This window comes from Strix uralensis, chromosome 3, assembly GCF_047716275.1.
Source record: "Strix uralensis isolate ZFMK-TIS-50842 chromosome 3, bStrUra1, whole genome shotgun sequence".
Classification (NCBI taxonomy): Eukaryota; Metazoa; Chordata; class Aves; order Strigiformes; family Strigidae; genus Strix; species Strix uralensis.
The window spans coordinates 62,324,058-62,346,002 of NC_133974.1; the positions used below are offsets into that span (position 1 = coordinate 62,324,058).

At 41.0% G+C, this 21,945-nt stretch overlaps 1 protein-coding gene across 2 annotated transcripts in view; it reads left to right on the plus strand.

Moving 5' to 3' along the window:
• The first annotated feature begins 395 nt into the window (after nt 1–395).
• TMEM200A (transmembrane protein 200A) overlaps nt 396–21,945 on the plus strand; it is a 59,575-nt gene continuing 38,025 nt past the window's right edge. For both annotated transcript variants that reach the window (XM_074864770.1, XM_074864769.1), the window contains exon 1: nt 396–1,227. The gene's annotated coding sequence lies outside the window, so the exon portion shown is untranslated. The remainder of the gene's footprint in view (nt 1,228–21,945) is intronic.

A 21,945-nucleotide genomic window follows, 5' to 3' on the forward strand; every position in this document is an offset into this window, starting at 1 on the left:
TCGATGAATCACTCCGCGCTCCCACGGTTTCCGTCCGGCTTTCACGCGGGGGAAGGGAGAGCGAGCACCGGCCCCGCAGCCCGGGGCCCTGCCGCCCCCTGCCCCGCGGGGACAGGCCGCCCCCCGGCCGACAGTCCCCCCGCCGCGCCAACCGCACCGGCACGGCCACGACCACGGCCGCGGCCGCGCTCCCTTCCCTCGCCGACTCCCCCCCCGGCCGCCCCCACCGGTGGCTCCTCCCTCGCGGCCGCGGCCCCTCAGCCCGCCGGGGCGGAACCGGGCGCCCTACAAATCCGCCGCTCCGGCGGGGCTGGTGGCAGAGCGGCGCCGGGAGGTTCTCCCGGCCGGCCGGTGCCGGCGGATCGCCGCGCTCTTCCTTGGGGAGAGGGGAAACTTCCCCGGCAGGCGGGAGGTAGAGAAGGAACCGCGTCCCTGGCCGCCATCCCGTCCCGCCGCGGGGCTCCCCGTCCCGGCCGCCGCCTGCGGTCAGACCTGCCCACCGCGCTGCTGGGCTCGTCCCGGCCGGCCCTCAGGGCTCCGGCCGCCGCCCCTACAGCTGCCCCGCGGGCGAGGGGCCGCCCCGGCTCCCACCCGCCGCCCTCCTCCGCCTCCTCTCGGCCGCGTCCCGTGGGGAGCGGCGGGAAATGGGGGGGTCGTTTCCATGGAGACGGGGCCGCAGCCGGGAGGTTTCGGAGTGAAACTTTGCCGCGGGCGGGCGGCGGCGCTGAGGGGAGCGGGCGGGGCGGCCGTGAGGGCGGGGGTCCCGCCCCAGGCACCTCACTGAGGAGCCGGGAAAGTTTTGCGGCGCGGAGCTGCCGCCCGCCCACGCCCCCCTCGGCGGCCGCCTGACGGCCGTTCCCCCTCCGCAGCTCCCGGCGGCCCGCGGAACCCGCTGCTATGGCACCCGCCCGTCGCCGCGGGGCGAACAGGGGGAGGCCGCCTCCGGCTGGCCGTGCGGCGGCGGGGGGGCGCGCAGCCCCCGGTCGGCGGGCGTCCTCCTCCGGCCGGCAGTGACCGCCCCGGCCCCGCTCCCTGCCTGCTCGCCATGCCTGCCCCCGCCCGCGTCTCGCCGAGGACGGTGCCAGGGAAGGGCGAGGGGAGCCGCCGCCCTGTCACTCCCTGAACCAGCCGCCGCCTCACCGGAGAAGCCCCATGTCCTCCGGGCGCCGCGCAGCCCCGCAGCTCGCCGCGCCGTGAGGGCTGCGGACACCTCGCACCTCCCCACAGGTAAGCGGCGGGGCGGGGAGGGGGGCGGCCGAGTGGCGGGGGTCTACCCATCGCCCCCAAACTTCAACCTGCCCGCAGCCCGGTACCCCTTCCCGGCAGCGGAGGGGCCGGGCCCCGGCCGTTCCTGCCGGCGGGGGGGGGCGGGGGACGGGGACGGGGAGACGCGCCCTTGCCCTCGGCGGCGGCGAGCGGGGTGGGAGCGGGACCGGGTAGGTGGGTTTTATCCGGCCAGAAATGGACTTTCTGCCTCCCGGGCGGAGCGGGGCTGGCGTGCCGGCGGCTGCCGCGCACCGTGCAGCTGCTACACACCCTCTTTTGTCTGCTCCCGGGTCCGAAGGACTTTACGTGCTGCCATCGCTGCCGGGAGCCGAGCCCAGCCCTGCCCTGCCCTGCCGGGCGGCTGCCCCCGGGCTTCGGCCCCCTCGCCTCTTCCGCCCCGGCAAGTTTCCCCTTCGCATTCATTTTCACAGAAGTTGGGTTTTCCTTAACCTTTGTTTGAGGCAAAAATGGTGGTGTGCTGGTTATCTGAAACGATGAGAGGCAGATGGGGGCGACGAGGGGGTTGCCCTGTTCCCTTGAGTGCAAACAGAACTCGCTGCTGAATAAATCGCTCCATCGGGTAGACATAGGATCACTGGTGAGGTAGACTTCGAAACAAAAGTACTGCCAACAGCTTGGGTGCATGGTAGATACCCCTCCTATTAACATAACCATTGTTAGGGCTTGTGCTTCAATTCAGTACGCGTGCAGCTGTTCTGCAGATCTGGAATTGCTATAGCTGTGTCTACTTGACACTTAAGGCTAATTGTCATTAACCACTGCTAATCTGTTCTGTGCGGTGGTTATGAAAAATAAAACTGGTTTTACTGTTTAAAGGCAAAAGTATTCAGACAAAAGTATTCCTTCAGTGTAGCATTCTGTGTAATATGAGCTACAAAATAACCTGTAACGATGTAGTGGACTTACACTTCATAATGTTTTTAGGACGTGAGGACTATATTGTTCAATAAAATTCTGTCAGCAAAGGTTTTGTCTTTTTTTCTGGCTTACCCTGCTGCTAGATCAATACACTATCAACTATTCTGTTATTTTTCTGTAAGTAGATGGTGCTTCCAATCCATGTGATGGAAACCAAGTAAGTGTCCAGATAGAAAGAAACAGTGCATTTTTTACTTCAGTTGTTTCTGTGCTGCTTTGTAGAAAGTGGGGGAAAAAGCTCCTTTAAAACAGAAAATTTTATTTCTATTGAATGTAACTTAAATTGCTTTATAATGAAGCCAAAGGGTCTTTCAAGTTTGGAACATTTTAATGTACTTCTCGTGTTGCCAGTAAATGTACTTTAGCAAAATACTTGTTAGAAGGTAATTATAAGACAATTTTTAGTAATTTGAAACATGAGTTACAATTAGATTTTTGTCCTGAGCACAGAAAAACACCCTCATGGAAAAAGATTTGTGGTACTTAAATAGTAATTCAGAAAATAAAATAATAGATAATTTATATTTTGTTGGCATAGAAACATATTTTATTTGTTGCTCCTTTGTTGGATTGCAACAGTAATCCAAATGAAAGTTGGAAAAGGAGTACTGATGCAAGAGTTCAACATATTAGAATTATTTTATTCCATGTACAGAAATGGTTTTGCCCAATGCAGACTTACTGGAATTGGAACAGAGCTTCATTTTCATGGAAGCTCTGTAATCAGATTATAAAAGGTGGGCTATCTGAATTTAATCCTGTGAAGTATGGGCTCAGCAAGCCCTGCTCTGACAAAGCACTGAAGTGTATGCTGACCCTCAAGCAGTTAAGGGCTTCCGACCTCCATCCCTAATGATCACCTGTGGTGTGAGTTCCTTGCACATGGCAATAGGTCCTAGTCACTTCAGTGAAACTACTGGTTTAACTGCATTGCTGGACCTTTCCTGGACCAAGTCCTCTTTCAACATGTCCTGCTTCCATTTCCTTGAATGCTGGGCATATGACACAAAATAGCAGTGCCATACACAGGATGCTCACCTCAGCCACATCTCACGGGTTGTGTATTCTCAATTGCCTCGTACCTCTCTGGGGTCAAAACCGGTAAAACGAAAAGTGAAAATTGGTTAAGAAGTAAGGTGCATGTATGGAACAGCAGGAGGAGAGTGCTACTTCTTATGCCTTGTTCAGTATATTTTAGGAGCTAAAAATCTGAAATGCTGGACATCAGTGAAAACTCCCGCTAAAGTTACTGAAACCAGACAAAGTCATGATGTAAAAAAATATGAAACCTACAGGTTGCTCTCGTGAATAGTTTCTTTTTTTTTTTTACATCATGCTGTCAGTCTTGTCTATGATAGTGAATGTAGTAGAAACAAGAGGAACTTGATATCCTAGTTAGTGATGATGCCTCCATTTGATTTGGTGCCATTATGCTTTATAGACAGATCAATTACTTTTAGTCTACATGTTTGATCTCGTGATATTGGAACAAAGGGGAAATTGTAAATCATTTTCTAGCATGCAAGGTTAGAGACTAAAAGGATTAATCTGAAAGCATAGGCATCTTGTGCCTGTTTAGACACCCTAAGGTGTTTCAGGCCTCTGTGTGAGCCTGGCGAAGAGCATCTATGGAGAACACAAACACAGAAAGGCAGCTGAAGACACAGTAGAGTATCCTGTTAGATAATGTTTGGACTATAGTTCTACATAAAAGCCTTTAAAAGGACTTGAATCTGTTCTCCGAAACCTTGTTGTTAAGATTTCTGATGCTGCAGTGTGATGGATGTGGGAAGATGTCCCAAATACGACCTTACTATCAGGATTTGAGGAGGTCCATCCTTGATGCCCGTTTACCATCAGAATCTTTGTATTACTTCCTGTGCTGTTAACTAGTAACTGCCTTTGAGTTACTCAAAGATAGTTCAAGAATTAGAAATCTTCTTAGAGACGTTTTGTAGATATTTTAAACCACAGAGCTGTGTACACTCTCCAAGCCCACTAGAAATAAAAGGAAATAGCAGACAGTGCTTGAGTTGGTGCTTTAGTTTTAGTTAGTACTTTAGTTTTAAAATAAAAACATTGTAAGGAAAAGTTTCTCTACTGAGTAACAGATAATCCACACAATCTCTAGGTAATTAGGTTCTTAGTGGACTGTTGATTGTACGGAAAGGTGAAATGCTGACAACATCAGTGAATTAAACTACTGAACAGATGTTTTACACAGCTGTCTTCCTACCCATTAGTTTTACTAGCTCTTGGGTGTCCACCTTTTGTGGAGTTTGTGAGAATAAATGCTGTTCTAAACTTCCATGTTGGAACTTCAGTCTAACTGTATAGCAAGAAGTCATTATTCCACCATTAACCATTTCCACATAACACAGTTCAGTATTGGGTGTATATATGTGACTGCTTTTCATATAAGTGAATCTTGCCAGGAGCAGCGCAAGTGTACACGATGACTGAACTTACTGCTGAAATCTTCAGATTAGAGTGGTCTCTTAGTATAAATGAAATTACATTCTCCCTCCTGAACTTTATTACGGGATCAGTGATTTTAAACTTCATGATTTTGCCTGGGTGCCTTTTCTTAAAAATCAAGTTTTTCTCTTTTGCGCAGCAAGCCAAATGAGATGGATATCCTGTAATGCAGAGCTACTGGAAGCCTTTTATCTGCAGCAGTAGCAGAACATGTTTGTATCACTCAGTTTTCTTATTTTGGTGCTTTGATGACAGAAATATTACAAAGAGCACTTGGTGTTTTTTGAAAATAATTCAATGACCAGAAGACCTGAGAAAGAAGAATCAGCCATGCTCAGTCATTTCCTCAGTTGTTTTGTGTTTCATGTTGGGGAAGGTTATTGTTCTCTTTTTCTCCATGTTTCAGTACCTAAAAAAAATATGACAGGGAGGTGCAGGGCCACCTAAGCAAAACTAGGTGTCTGAGGAACATTGTCAATGAAATGTAATGATGTAGCAGAGCTTTTCAGGAAAATAAACTTGTGGAAAATGAGGCAATGAGCTACCTTTTTGTGTATAAAGTCTCTAAAAAGTCCCATGAGGACTGTAAGACAGTTGTCACTTTCCTCTCTCGTGTCCATTTATATCAACATCTCGTTACTATTTATACCCCACTGGAATTTTAGTCAATTGTTCCTTTTGTTGGAAGTGTGACCATTTTCCTCCAATTAAAATGAGTGGAAACAAAGGACATGTTTTTCTACATTGTTTTTTAATTTTACCCCACTGAGCTAAATAATGAAACTCTTACTGAATCAGTGGAACTAGGATTTTGTCACTTCAATGAAATACACTTCAGATACATACAGTAACAAAACAGATTTTTAAAATCACAAGAGATGTAAAATATAGTGTAGGTTGCTTTTCATATAAGCTAGTTTAAAGACAATTAGAGAGGAAGAGGAAAAATCCCTTTTTGTATGAATTTTTCTTCTTTGCTGTTTCACAAAGACGGTTGGGCTGAGCATCCAGTGCTATGGTTTTAAAACCTGTCAGTAAAAAGTGCTAAAATTTGAGCCTGTTGAAATTGTATACTTCTGTAATTCACTCTGACCGTAAAACAGGCAGGACATTTTCAACGAAGCATTGATATGGTTGGGAGCTAATAGCCTACGAGTTCTGACAATTGGTTAGTGGCACTTAATTCTTTAACTCAAAGTAGTAGAGGTTTGTGCTTGGATGCCTGTGACCTATGCTGGGATCTGTAGCATCAGCTCAGAGAGTGGATATGAAGTCAAAACAAGCTTTTTAGAGCTTTCCAATCATAGTCACACTACTTTCTTTCAATAAAGGAGGAATTCCAAAAGTAATTTTAATTTTTGTCAATTTAAACCACCATCAAAGCAGATTAATTAGGAGGCAGTTAAAAAACTTCACTTATATGGAATTTGGTGTGATAGTGGTAGCAGTAATAGAGTTTGTTTTTTTTTTTTTTTTTTTTCCCCCCACATTCTCCATCTGAATGTGTCTGAATAAATGGCTCTGCTTATCTGTAATCAGTTGCCTATTGTTGAAGAACAAGTTTGTATCTAATTAATTTCATCACTTACATTTTGCTATGTATAAATTAAAAAAAAGGGCCATTACTTGTCCATCCATCTAGTTGCATGTGTAAAATTGCAGCGCAAAGCACTAGAGTTTTCTCTCTCCTTTGTGTAATTCAAAGTAACAAAGCAATATCACATAGTAAAATACAGAGGAAATAAACAGAAAGGTATGTTGTAATTAAAAAAAGTTCCAGTTACTCAATTTTTGTTTGCCATTACTGAAAAGCTTTTGCTTACCATTTGTTAGGATTCAGTGTGTGAGAAGCTACAGATAAATGAATAGCTCTCAGAGTTGTTAGGATATTTAAGCCATTTTCCTGTGTACTTGGAAACTCATAATCAAGAATGATGTTGTATTGTACTGCTTGCCCTTCTTCATACAAGTTGGCAGGATTGTCAAGGAATCATATTCTAGCCTAGGAGTAGACTTGATCCCATTACCTATATTTTTAGATATGTTCTTCTCTCTCTGCGCAGACGCTATCTATTTCTCTTGCTCAAATATGAAATTTGGCATGTTTTGACATTGTAATGAGATGTACATCTAACATACTCCTTTATGAAGAGGGATGAGAGTAGCACCGTGTCTTGGGGCAGCGTTTTTCTGCAGTAAACAAGCTTTCTGAAGGAAGTGTTCCTTGAAGCACGCAAGTGTATGTAACTTAGCTGCTATAGCTTCTCTCTTTTGCATGATCTTGTGCTAGATGGACTTGGCATCTAAGGTATGAGGCAGCCTGCTGTACTCAGGAAAAAGTGCTGCAGCGTGGAACTATGCTGTTCTGGAAACATGGATATCACAGTAGGATTGTTGGAGGTCAACTGAATAAACCTGGTACTGTTTCTGAGACTTGGCAGGTGTGTACTTGTTGCTATAAATTACTGTGTATTTAACAGTTGGCTTGTTTCACCTGAGGTATGACTATATTTCTGTAGGAAGGAGAAGTTAAATCACAGATAATGGACAAAAAAGAACAAGGAAGAAAGTAGAAGAGAAGGGAAGGCGGAAAAAAGAGCATATGACAAAAGAGAAATATTGAAAAAAGAAAAAAATGAAGGCAGAAAAAGGAGATATAGTAAGTTGCGTTTTAAAAGATGAATGATGCTACATTCAGTGTTGTAAATGGAAATAAACTCAAATAATGTATAGAATAGTAAGACCAAAAGATATGGTGATATTTCTTTGAAGTATTCCCATCTTTTGACTCTGGAAAATGAAGAGATTAATTCTTCCCTCTCTAAGATGCATTTTAAATGATTTGACTTTGTTGTGTATCAAAGTATGATGCTCTGCAAAAATGGTGTTAAACACTTCTTACAGAAGATATACTGTAAGCAAATCAGTTCAAATAGACATATGAAAGGAAAGGTAGCTATGGAGTAGAGTTTGCTTACAAAGATTGAAGTACTGCATTTTGAAGTACTTGCAGGTTAGGTGAACTGTTGTTTCCATTTGCAGACAAATACTCTGAACTCAAAAGTTACCACCATGCAGATCTATGTAATCTGTCATTGTCTCACAGAAGACTAGTGAGCACAATAAGCACAATGGGATGTTTCTTCAAAATGGTGGATAATTAAGTGGTATTTATCAATGCTTAGCTACCATACTTGCACAGATTTTTCTTTCTGGTATGTTTTTCCTATGTCTGTGTTAGGAAGGTAACGAGGCAAAGACCTGTTCTCTGGTGGTGAGGCCAGCCAAAGTAGTCTGGCTATATGCAGGTGTTAAACTGTCTTTGAGATGGTTGCATCCAAACTGCCTGGTTGGAAGGAGCTTCTGGACTGAACTAGCTAAATGCCTGAGAGGGTGCTAGCTGACCTTGGCCACTTACAAATACCCCTGGCATCCTTCTGGTAGCGTGAAAGAGACATCATGGAGTCCCACTGCCTGGGCCTGTGCCTGGGACCAGCAGCTGGTACTGGCCACTAGATCCATGACTTGTTAAAATGTTTTTCCTTCTCAGCCCAAACAATCTTATTACGATGATCCTAATATACATGGCTTTGAAATAGAAGATATTAAAAGCTATCTTTGGAGGCCATTGTCTGCTCTAACAACATTAAAAGAAATCTGATGTTAGTTTGCTATCACACTAGTAACTTTGGTATTATGGAAACTGGAATTTGGAACATTGTTTTTGGATACACAAAATATGTGGAATTGGTGGAACATACTGGGACACATACTCCCAAATGGATTACAAGAAATTTACCAAACAAGCACAAACTTGCACATAAGATAAATCTCTAGCTGGCAGTTCCTTGATGTCACAATTATTGGCCAGGTAATAATAACCTGGTACAAAAATGGCTAGCAAATATTAATAATAAACATCCAGAGGCTTAACAGACTCTTCTTGGGAAGTAATGGCTTGGCTGTTAATACATTTTATAGACTTTAGAGCAGTAGAATCACTTTGTATTAATTCAGTGCCAAAGTGCTTTCCCCAAACCCTTCTTATGACCCCTGCAAAGTATTTGCTTTGCTCCTTGCCAGGAAGAAATTTCTTTTCAAATTACTTTGCAGACGCCTATTCTGAATTTATTGCTGTTCTTTTTCTAATTCAATTTTATTCTCTTGTGACATGGCCTCATTAATTGATGCCCATGGAATATCTACAAGGACCTGCATACGTTGCTGGAACGTAGTTCAATAGGCTATATTATATTAGAAAGACACAAGTCACTGTTTTCCAATCCAAGCTTGCAAACAATATGCATACCAATGAAATTACACACAGAAGCATTTACTGGTTAAGGACAAGCAATGTTGTGTTTTGCAGAACTCCGGTTTGTAGTTTTTCATTGTTCTATTGACTGTAGAGTTGAAACAGTAATGGAAAATAAGTTATAGCTGAGACTGTGGTTCTTTTTTATTTTAGTTCTTAATGTTGTGAATTTTTTCATTCAGATTTTTTTTTCCCCAGGGGAATTTTGAGATTATGACTAGGTAGCATTGTATACATTATATAATTCCTGTAAAAGAGGTAAGATTATCACAGAGTCAGAATTAGACTATGAGAGCCTGGGACCAGATGGAGTGGTATAGCTTTCTGTTAATGTTTTCTAGATAGTTTTACCAATGTATTCTTGTGCTGCCTTCATAACATACAAATGCATTTTTGTGCTTTGTGACATGACTTCATGACACATGAAGTTCATTGTTTTTCTTACTCTCTCCAAAGAATTTTGAGACTACTTAATCTCTTCTTTTATGACCATGTTTGTCAGTGTACATGTTACTAGGTATTTACCCTGTGTTAAGGAAGGCAAAGTTCAAAGGGAGAACCTGGAGCAGAAAATGGTCTGTGTGATCCTTAGTTTCTGCAGGCCTTCCTTCCAGAGTTTAGACCTAGTCTCAGGGAAAACTCTTTATATTTTTACAGAATATTATAATTGTTACTAGACACAGTTTCATTTTGAGTAAGGCTTGTCATCCTTGGTTTTCAGGTTTGATTTTAGGAGGTTATTTTCAGCCCAGAATATTGAGTGCTTTGGAAATAGGCTTAACACATTGCTTAAAACTCCTTGAGAAGCCAGTATCAGCATCATCCTCAGGTTAAATATGCTTTTGTTAAACCTTGTGGCTGAAGAGATGGATTTGAGAATTCCATTCCAAACTTTCTTTCTTAATCTAGCTATTCTCACTTTACAGTTGAAGAAGCATCTACTGGGGAGAATGGGCAGGAAAAAGAAAAAAGTAAAGAAGGACGGTTCCACTGCAGCAAGCTATGAATTCAGATGGGGGAAGAGAGAGAGGCTGGTTAAACCAGTCCGGATCATAGATGGCCCTTGGAGAGGGTGCTGATGTTACAGAAATTTGGATTGGAAGGTTTTTCTGCGTCATTTGCTCTGGAATGAGTTGAGGATGTTGCCCTTCAACAATGAGACTATGTCTGGGAATACCCATATTCCCAAGAACATGTGGCTGAAACTCTTCTAGTACTCAGGGGCTTGGGGCTTCTTAGGTTGGACTTGGTGCTTGGAGGTCTGGGTAATATTTATTGTGTGGATTCTTCTATTGCTGTATATTAATAATCTTGGGTTGTGCCTAACTGTCTGCATTTGATTCAGTAGCTCTGTGCTGTACAGAAAACTCACAGAAACTCTGACACAGTTTACAATTTTTTACAAAAGTGTAATAGGCAAACACAGTTCACTCCTTGACAACTGCAGGACTGTGAATATAATGGTATTATGAAGGCAGAATGTAGATAGAGAGGAAGATGGGTCAGTACTATAGCAGTAACCACAGACATTGATTATTCTATAGAGGCAAGACTGTATTTTTGCAAATAATGCCTTGGACAAGTAGTAGGGAGATTCTCATCCAAATAACTGGAAGTATAAGTGGGTCTTATCATGTAGTGTAACTAGAAGTATGTGTGGCATTAATATCATAACACTGTTTTCCTTCTTGTCTTTCAGTTAATCCACAAGAAATGGTGAGGCTGGGTGTTGGCATTTGCCAGGGTTAGCAGTTTAGAAGAGAAAAAACGTGGTAGGAGTAACACTCAGGTCTTCAGTAGTGACAGCAGAGGCTGACATGCAGCAGTAAAAGGGCCCTGGAAGAGGGGTCTGATCTGCTTTTGTGCCTACTATTCTCCAGAAGCTTGTGGCTTTTGAACTCTGCAAACAACTTAAAAGCTTCTCTAGCAACAACTGCATTGCACCGAAAGATTGCCCTTAGCATGGTCATATTCATGTCTGTACTGTTTCTTGACTGTACTTCTGCCTTTTAGGCTCTCAATGTGCTGTGGGTAGTGTGTCCTGGGGGTATGTTCCAGCCAAGCTCTAGCCCACATATACTGGTTCACAATACGGAATGTAGACAGAGGAGGAAGGGGTATTCACAGAGGTTGTTGAGATGAGCACTAAGTTCAGGTTTTCAAGATTTTTTTTTTTCTTCAAGATCTTGAGGCAGTTTGTTTTCAAAAGCTGAGATTTTGAACATGTAATCACATGGACCTTGAAGTTGGGCAGGTTTCTACAGTTCCTGTGCCCAAAATCCCGTATTGATAGGAAATGATCTTCTCAGACAGAAACATCAATGAGATGAATGTCACAGAAAGTGTCTACAGATCCTACTTTATACATTTCTTACTGTTCTAGATGCAGGGAGGTTTTTCTGAAAATAAAATACAATTTGAGATTTGGTCAAAACAATAGAACTGGTTTAAAAAGCACTTAAAATCACTTTCACATACATCATGTGTAAAACCATGTGGCTGTGATTAAACAAGCTCATTGTGTGCAAAAGCTAGAGGATGACTGTTGCTGAATATAACTTGCTTTACACAGATTTTTCAGAAGAACTATCAGTCATAATGATCAGACTGTAAAAACAGAAAATATGAGCCACAGCAGAGATCTGAAAAACAGCCAGAGAAACCATCCTGGATTTCATCAAAAACTAAAAGATTATACGACTTTGTGTCATGGCTTTGGGAGAATGATAAAACTGAAGCTGACGAATGGCTTGTCTTAATCATTTTCTATTTGGCTTGTGTTTTAGTTTTCAGGATACTTTATTGTCAAACTTTTTTATTGCTCGTTCTCAGTATGGGTTTTGTTTGTTTTTACTGAGACAGACTCTGTGTATTTATAGCGCAGCAACTCTCTCCACTCTGTCTGGATAGTTCACGATGAGGGAGCATGAAAAAAGCATGGCTATGTAGCCAAGCTAATATTGCATTATTTGAACGTTCATCTGAATCTCCTATGGCTCTTCTGGCTGATCTGACAGTAATTTCTGTTTTTCTCAAGCAAACCTGTCTTTTCCATATAGATATGTATATGTACACACACACATATAATCTTGGAAGGAGAGTAGGGGGTTAATGGAACTATTTCCCCTCTTTTTGTTAAAAAAAAAAAAAATTATCAAGTAGTGGATTTGCCTCATGGAGGCTTGTAGGCCCTAGTTTTGTCATGTGCTTCAATGAATAGCAGTAGAAGCACCTTAATGCTATAGCCCTACTTTATGATGTGAACCAAAGCCACCCCTGTATTGTATAGATACAAACAAGATACCAGATTGTAGTACAACATGTAAGAACCTCGTGGACATGATTTTATGTGAAAGGTTTGATAACAGCTGACTTACTCTATTCGTCTCCGAGATAGTCCTTTAAATCCTTTAGGTTTTTTGTGTCCCTGCAACGCTGCCTTCTATTTATATCGTAGGAGATTCATCCTTTCCTTCTTCACTTCTCCCTTTTTGCTTTTTTCCTACATCAGAGCAGCAAATGCTTCTGGAAGCAAATGGTATTTAGATTTGCTTATATCTAGGGTGCACACAGCCAGGAACTGCATACTGGACTACTGAATGACTCCCACAAAGTTAATTTTTACAGTTGTATAAACTACACAGGTCAGCAAAGACATAAAAACTTGGATTCTCTGCTATCATTGCTCACGTTTTATATCAATATAAGTCCTTGATTTTAGTGGGAGTTTTAATATACATCACAAAAGTAGTGGAGGGTTAGATATTATAGACTGAGAATTGGATGATACAAGTCAAAAATTGTCTTCCTGCTGTGATCTCAAGAACACTGTAAAAAGACTGAATTATTCTTGTTTGCTTACTGTTGCTCTGGTAGTGTGGTCAGATCCTGACCATGTGAAATAAAAGGCAGAATTCCTATGTCTTTCAACAAGGTTAGGGTTTCATTCAAGTATGTTAGCTAGTCATGGTCCTAGGGTTGGTCTTACATGGCCCAAAAATGTCAAAGATGTTTTCTGTGAATCATGCCTTTATTAGACAAGCAAGCCAAAACAGCTCTCAGGAGCTAGAAGGGTTTTAGTTCAAAGCCCTGACAATCGGTTTCAGCTAATAAGCTGCCATCCATGAACCCCAAAGCCTTCCAGAATATGCTTTCTCCAAAGAAGGCTTTCTAGTTTATCTAAGCCATGTTAAGGTAGTATTTTTGTTGCTGTTTCAATGTTCTTAAACATATGCTTTTATTGGCTGGATTTTAAAGTGTCTGTCTCTTAAATTTCTAAATGATATATCTAATGTGCCTGAGTAGAATGAACTTTGGAAGTAGGAGATTTTTTTTTTCATCTAATTTCTTTGATTGTAATAGAATATTATGAAAGCATATGGTAGGTTAATTAAGTTAATCAAGATACGGAGTAGATGTTCAGTTTTCTTATTAGTGGTATTCAAACTCTTAATGGAAACGTAATGGGAAGATGTCTCTTCTAGTCCAGGAGAAACACTTTTTAGAGAACTTTTAGAAATGCTTTAACACAGATACGAAAGATTTTCTGAGGCCAGTAAATCTCAGGAGGTCAGATGTTCATTCTGCAAAAAGCTGGCCATTCATGAAAGCCCATATCCCTCGCTTCAAAAATAGTAGTAAAATCTCAGTAACCTTTACATCCCAGTGTGCTTAAGCAATAAGATTGGAGGTGTAAGAAAGGTTATATAAATGTGCTGAGAATTTACTTTCTTCTGGTTCTGCAATCCCATCTGCTGGGATGGGAAACACTGTAATTTTCTGTCTCTTACTATGATCTGACCTGCTGCTTTGTATGACGTAAGGCTGTGAGAGTAAGAGGTCTGTGCCTAATAAGGCTCCTCTCAGACACTCTGATAGCTATTAGCTGCATTTTGGAGAAAACCTATTAAGTTCTTTCATCTACTCAGTAGTGTTCATTGATCCAGAAAAATGCCTTCCTCCCAGGTTCAGATGTGAAAAGAAGAGACTGATGTGAAAAGAAGCGCCTGAGTGTGCATGCTTCCATTGACACGGAGTCACTGGGGACTGAACTGCCAGGCTGAGGTCTTCATTGTCTCTGCCATAGGTCAGAGTTTCCACAGCTGCCAAGGTGAATTTGGGCTTGCTGTGAATATTGGTGTTTGTGATTCATTAGGCTTAAAGTGTCTCATTGTATGAAATGGGGTAAGAACAGCCAGTTGCTTAAGCAGTGTAAAACCTCTTGCATTCCTAGTGTTGGACGGTTTGTACCATTAATGCAACTGAAACATTAAATTGTAGCACATTTCTGAGCTGTTTTAAATGCAGAGTTGTGCCCTAAACTTTATACAACAGTATCTAGAAATAATGTATTAAAATTGTAATGGTTTTGCTATAGAAGCACAGGCATAAGAATCTGACAATGAGGGTTTTGTTTTTGGCTTGGCCAGGGGTAGTCTGTGTCTTTGGAGAGCTTGCCTGACCCTGCCTTCCCAGAAATGCATAGGCACCTTGTTCCCATGTTGTTTCCATCCGTTTGGACATTATGATCTTTAGCGTCTTTTCCTTTGGTTTGCCTATCTGCAAAATGGGGATATTTCTATAGGGGGCTTAACACTCATAAATACTCATGAGGCTTTTCTGTGATACTTGAATGAAAGGTGCTATGCAAAATCAAATCAGTATTATATACCCTGAGTGAAAAGAGCTCTGTGAATGTTGGTGCCTGAGCAGAATCATTAATGGTAGAAGGCATGTTAATGCACCAAAATATATTGGAAATTGAAATACTGAAACTGAAAATAACAGTTGAAATTTGAAACACTTCTAACAGTGAGAAGAATTAAAGTATCTTCTAACAGCTGAGTTGTTTCTCTTAAAATCAAGGCTATCTTTCTGAAACATCTAACTTGAGGAGGAGTTATAGGCTTGATACAGAAATCAGAGGTGAATTTCCTTGGTTATGTGTGCAGCATGCAGATGACAACAATCTTTTCTGGCCTAAAATATCCATGCATATATATATATTTTTTTGTAAAACAGTCATATGTTTGTGGCTAAATAGTGCTTTTCTCTAGAGGGATTTAAATTCCATCAAAGCTATTACTTTGAAATGTATAATGTAAGCTCGTTATTTAGACAAACATAATGGCCTAGATGCTTATTTTAGGCAACTCTCTCCAGCTGTATTGATAAATAGATGGAGAGATTGGACGTGGTTCTCTAGCACACAGCTCCTTGGATAAAGTTTAGATTGCGCATGCTCAGTGTAGTGAATGGCACAAATGTGTCTAGGAGTAAAATTCTGCAGACCCACCATGCCTTTAATGCATTATCTATGTGTGGCAAAAGTAGGGTTGGTGTTGGTAAGCCTACCGAACAAAATCCAGTACCTTGTGGTGATGCCTGAGCTAATATTGGGCACCAGACATGGGATGGTTATTACATGTGTGCTCCAGATGAGCTGGTCCAGATGTCTCCATGTAGTTCTGGATAACTTAAACAAACCCTGTAAGTTCAGGAGCAGTTGTCACGCTACAAGTTGTAAGGAGCAAGGTGTAATGTACAATACTGCATACAAGCAATTTGGTAATATTCTTGATGGGTTGAACAAAGACTTGAATTGTGTGTTTTATATGGCACACATGATTTCAGCAGTTGCTGAACTGTTTCTAAGTTGAAATAAGTGTTTCTTTTGTCTTCCTTTGCAGTTTGTAGGAAAATAAATGTGAATTGGATACCTGATCTAACCTTGGAGTTAGTGGTAGAGGTCTATTCCAGCCTAAATTATTCTATAGTTGTGTGATTTAAGTGGTTTTCCTTTGTATGCATGTAAGAATGAGTCTGCACACTTCAGGGCCACATCGTTGGACAGGTATACATAGTTGGGGCCATTCCGGATGTGAGGGAGTCTGTAGACACCCTTTACTGACTGTGCAGATGAGGTCCACTGTCTGTATCATGCTTCTGTGAAGGTTATGATTCTTGCCTTGTGAAATTCCGTGCCTGAATTCCTGGTTGTGCATTGGCTCAGCAGTTCATCAGGGAAGCCTGAGCCTTGCTTCTCCTGGGAACTGAGGGAACAATAGCACAAAGGTGGGCACTACTTTTGTGTCTTAAAACCTCTTGTTAGTGGAATATAATTTTTTTCATGCCCAGTGTTATCTAATATTGTAAGTAGTCCATCAGGGTTCCCTTTCCGATAGATTTTTGGCAGATGGAGCATCATGTGTGGTCTTCGCATTAATTCCATATCCTGGCTGGACTTTTGAGTATCAGGAGACACCTGCCAGTAAGAGGCAATAGCTAACTGCTTGTCTTGTTTAGAAAACAGTATTGGTCAGAAGAACAGTTGTTTACTAGTGCTGGGACCATTGCATGAGTAACTACCAGGCTAACTTTTAATGAAATAAATCTGTGTATCAAGTGTCAGAGATTTTGGATGATAAGGTCCTGTATTTTCATGAAATCTTGGGGACATGTCTGACTGGAGAGGCAGGGAGACACCCTGTCTTCTAGGTGGGAAGTTTGCCTCGCAGGGGAGGATGGCACATGGAGGTCAGTCAGCGAGGAGGCTCTTTCCTTCCTTGAGGAAATTGCCCTCTGAGTTGACTAGCACCCTCGATTAGCTCTGTGCCTGGAAGGGCACCCAAAAGGAAGAAATCTCACCAGAAGAGACTGCCTTTCCTCCTGCCTGTGCTTCTTACAGGTAACTTCTGTTGCGTGAAGTTGCAGTTAGCTTTGACTCCTGGTAAGCCTCAGATGTGGGATTTGGAGATTCCGTCAAAGGCACTGATGAGGATGGATCATATTTTTGGAAGAAGGGGATTATGACATTTGTGTTTTGTTCTGGTGAGGTATTGGACTGTTCCTGTTGGTAGACTTGAGAGAAGGAAGGTTAAAACATGCCATTTTTTTCCTGAACAGAAACAAATTAGATGACAATGTGGTCTGGATAACTATGAATGAAGTATTATTTTTAAACATACTTAATCCCTCTAGTATCTTATGTAAATACTATCTCAAATAAATGCTTGGATTAAGGAGAAATATATACTTTCACCAGCAAAATAACGTTTTGGTTATTTTAACAAAGAATGTAGTAAGTAGAAGCCACAGTGTTTGTGAAGAAATAGGTTTGGCATGTTTGTGTGATAATTAACCAGTTGAAAAAGTTTGCAGCTAGTACCCACTGATAGTACTGTGAGGGAGAATTACTGTGTTGCTTGCACGTTTGCAAGGTTAGATCAAAGTGTGGGTAATACCTCTCACTTCATATTCATTCATGTCACAAAGCAACACATGATGTTGTGGTCTCAAAGAATCATTGAGAGTTTGCCTGTTAATTTCAGTGGGACCAGAATTTCATGTCCATAATTAAATAGCATAAATGATTTGTTTCTTCTAAAATTCTCACTTGCTGCTCAAAACTATCAGGGACTTCACCAAAGCCTTTGTATTTGCAGTCTAGAGCTGGGCTGATTTTCACAATTTAACATGAGCAAACTTTGTTATTGTTCAGATTCATAACTCAACATGATAGAACAGTTCTTTTTCTGACATATCTTTTTTTTAGAAGAAAAATCTTTATATGAGGGAGGTTGGCAGAATGTTATGTGAAACATTCAAAATTATCCCCATTCTTATTTAGGTGGGTTGGTTAATAATGAAGAACTTAGGTGTTAGTCTGCAAAATCTGTATTGTAGAAAGAGAAAGGTTTTGTGGTCTTTTTTTCTTTAAATGCTATTTTACAGTTTTGGGCAGAACAGAAAAATAGTGTGTGTGTGTGTATCCCATTCTTTCATGTTATTACAGAGTCTGAACAAAAATTATCATCACAGAACTGATGTCCCAGTTATTATTACCAACAGTCTGCATATAATTTACATTTATGTGAGGAGTTGCAGATTTTCAAATAACCAGTTAAAAATATGAATATCACCATTTTTATATATTTTCCCCCAATCTCATTTAGAAGTTTTTGGTGAAGTTTTCACGAAAACATCAGATGCAGGACTGCCCTGTTCCATAAAAGCCCCATGCTATTAAATTCTGGCAAAATTGCAAACAAGAATTTACAGAGAAAACCAGGCAACTAGTTAACTTGGCAGCATTTTAAATGGACTTTGGTCAAGGAAACCATATCCTTTCCAGTGATACAAAATATAATGTATCACAGAAAATCAGATAGGAAGGGCCATTGAGAGTGGTCATTTTATAGTTTCTTGCGGTCCATGGCAGAATCAGATGGAACTGCTGTGCTAGATACTGTCAAGCCATCATGTTTCATTCTCATACCCAGCACATAGTTAAAAGACCAGTGCAGTTTTAAGCATTCTAAATTGCAGGCTCAGATTATCTTCTAAAGAAAAAATATTTTCAAGTATTTAGATCTACAGCTACCTAGTTAGTTCTGAATTTCATCTTTCCTGCAAACCAAAAGTGTCAGTGCAGAGTGAGGTACAGGAAAATTACTGAGGAAGCACAATATCTTTCTTGAATAATCTTGAAAAATATCATCAGAGAGAAGACAAGAATTGCCAAAGAATGACAGATTTTCATAACTGTTTCTTCATTATAATGCTCAGGGAAAGGGATGCGAGTCATACTCTGTATGCATTTTCTTCAGTGAACTATGGGAGGTTTCATTATGCTCGATTTGACTTTAACCACAAAATCTCTTCATCTGGAGTATATCTAACTGTAGTGACCATTAACAATGGTTGCATTTTAAATTGAGATGCTGTAGCAGAGAACGCAGGAGATTTTTAGAGAGGACATCAAGCAGTCTTGATGTGGAGACTTCAAAATTTTTTGTAATTTAAGAATATACAGAATAGAATCATAGAATCATTCAGGTTGGAAAAGACCCTTGGGATCATTGGGTCCAACCATCAGCCCTACTCTACAAAGTTCTCCCCTACACCATATCCCCCAGCATCTCATCTAAATGACCCTTAAACACATCCAGAGATGGTGGCTCCACCACCTCCCTGGGCAGCCTATTCCACTGTCTGACCACTCTGTGAAAAGTTTTTTCCTAATGTCCAGTCTAAACCTCTCCTGTTGCAGTTTGAAGCCGTTCCCTCTTGTTCTGTCACTAATCACCTGTGAGAAGAGACCAGCACCAACCTCTCACAGTGTCCTTTCAGGTAGTTGTAGAGAGTGGTGAGGTCTCCCCTCAGCCTTCTCTTCCTCAAACTGAACAGTCCCACCTCCTTTAATCGCTCCTCACAGGATCTGTTCTCCAGGCCCTTCACCAGCTTCGTTGCCCTCCTCTGCACTCGCTTGAATGTAAGAATATACCTACTTTTATGTAGGTTTCATGAAAATCTAAGAATTTGTTTAATGCTCATAATTAAAATATTTTGATAATTGTATAGTCGTTCATTTATCTGTTAATGAATTACAAGGCTTTGCAGGCAGAGACACTTTGACTTAATACACTTTCCCAAAATCCAAGTTAATGCCAAATCATTGCAAAGTAGTAAGTGGCCTGTAGTGGAACCTTGCATAAAGAGGTTCCCCTAAAACTGTTCATTTCATGTTCAACTTGATTATATTTGTTTAATTAGCCTCTGTCAATCACACAGAGCCATGCTAAAAAATAACTCCCTTTGGACAAATGTGGAGAAGGAGAAGCACTGGCTCTCAAAATGCAAGGACATGCATAAGGACTACTTTTCTCTTGCACTTCTTTTAGGATGCGCTTCCTCACACAAATGGCAAACCTTGATACCAATGCATGAAGGGCAGGGCTATTACTTTTCATGAGAGCCCTTCAGCTAATGGCTAGTTGTTGAGAACAAAGTGAGTTGTGTGTACATATTGCCATGTCAGAAATTTTGTTACCTGCTTAACCAGCATCATGCCATCTGGAGAAAGTAGCACTTCTGCAGAAAGAAATAGAAAAAGTGATGTTGCATCCAAGGCAGTAGGATCTGCTTTCAAGGCCCAAGCTAGCACTGTTGCACAGTGCTTTGTTTTGGATTTTGTTAGTTGAAGCTCAGAATTCAGTTTACTGCACTTCATTGCGTGGTGTAAATATCCCCAGTGGCTGCAATTCTGGCTCGTAACAGAAGTGAAAAAGACTCTTTATGGCCTGTGCAAAAGAACCTGCATCTCTATTCAAAGGCCAGACAACAAAGAGTATCTGATGATTGTTGTAAAAATGCTATTTATGTTGTAAAACCAAATATTTTGTAATGTATGTTAGCTTTATAAAGCTTCTGGTTTTACCTGAAAGTAGTAATTGAGTCACTATTTTTTGTTTGCTGAGATCTCCATGTTCACTGAATATTATTAGTACATTTCTACTAATGTACATGTACACAGTGTACACTAGTACATGTACACTAAACATAAAGTACATTTTACTTATTTCCACTTCTGTAAAAGCTGTACCACTGCACGCTTATAGCATGCATCAATTCAGTGTAGTTTCTTTATGATTTAAAAGTGCTAATGATTATGATTTATCTTTACCAAGAAACATGTTCAGTGCTGCTGAGTGAAACTCTTAAGGTCTTGAGACAACTGAGTCATGAAATATAAGATGAAGAGAAGAGGGGGAGCGAAAGAGAACAATGAGAATGTAAAGTGAGCTAGTATTTTCATTAAGTCCTTGTTCTCCCTGTAATGTAATCTGCTTTTACTCGGTTATATTTTCTTTATGTGGTCTACCTTATACTGCACGCAGGTAGTGAACTTCAGTGGTTGCTTTGGTGAGGCCTTTATTGTCGCTCTGAAACAGAAAGTGTTTCTGAAGGAAGATGAGGCAGTGGTAGGTGTTCACTAGAAAAGTCAGAACAACACTCTAAAGTCAGCATTTTAGAGTGACTTTGATAAAAACTGGCACATGAGTTTTTCTGGTTCCTCTATAGAAGCGAGGGATTAACCAGCCCCATTTCCAGGATCTGAGCATGTATGCTAACTTACTGACAAGTAATCTACCAAAGAGAGACCAGGCTTTGTTTCAAGAGAAGGGTGGGAGCAAGCCAAAATAAGGCTTTTAGTGTACAGAAGCATATGACAAGCCTAGATTAAAAAGATACTGAGAGAAAATATTTTTCTCTGTGGTCATACTATACTTAACTGCAGTCAGCTTGCTGAGCATGAAAATATACTGCTGAATGCACCTTTCAATTAATTTTAATATGAGGAAGAACTTCTCAGGATAGTTGATGTGCTGTAATAGAAAGTGAAAATCTAGGAGGAGTTCAGAGGAGCTACAGTAATACTGCATTTTGTGGAAACATATACACAGATGTGCCTTTGGGAGAGAAGGGGCTTGTTCTCTGCAGTGACCAGAGTTAGGTGAGGTAAAGGCAATGGGGAGTTCATAGTCTTTTTTTAATTTAAAATTGAATTTATTAGGAAAATAAAGCATAGAGCTGTGGAAAATTAGTGCATTTAAGATGTAAGAAATGAATATTTCTCTTTGAGATGTGGACTACTGTGTTTTGTTTTTATAGCATGTACTGCTGAAAGGTCCTGGTTAGTGAAGGAGCTCGTAGGTGCTCTTGTTATTGTGTATGACCTGCTGCTAATAACTTCAGAGCTGAACTATTTTAATAAATTAAAAAGGGAACAAACTTTACACAACAGGACTACTTTTTTTTTTCAATTTTTTGTCCATGTGTCTCCCATTAATTCATTCTGACTGGTCAAAATGTCAATCCTGCAAATAAAGTAAAATACAAGCTTAGAAAAATCATACAGCTCATGTGTTTTGTTGATAAGCAAAACCATATGAAATTACACATATGATTAGATCTGCCAGTTTCCATGGAATGACAGAATTTTTCCCCACCTGCCAAATAGCAAAATGAAAAGCTGTAGTACTCTGGCCTCAGCTCTACAAATTCTTGCCAGTTTTAGCAGCCATTAGTTACATGAAAAATCACACTTTTAATGGAGGGAATTCCAGGATTTAGGTGCACTAAAGGCATTTTTTTGTTCTGAACAA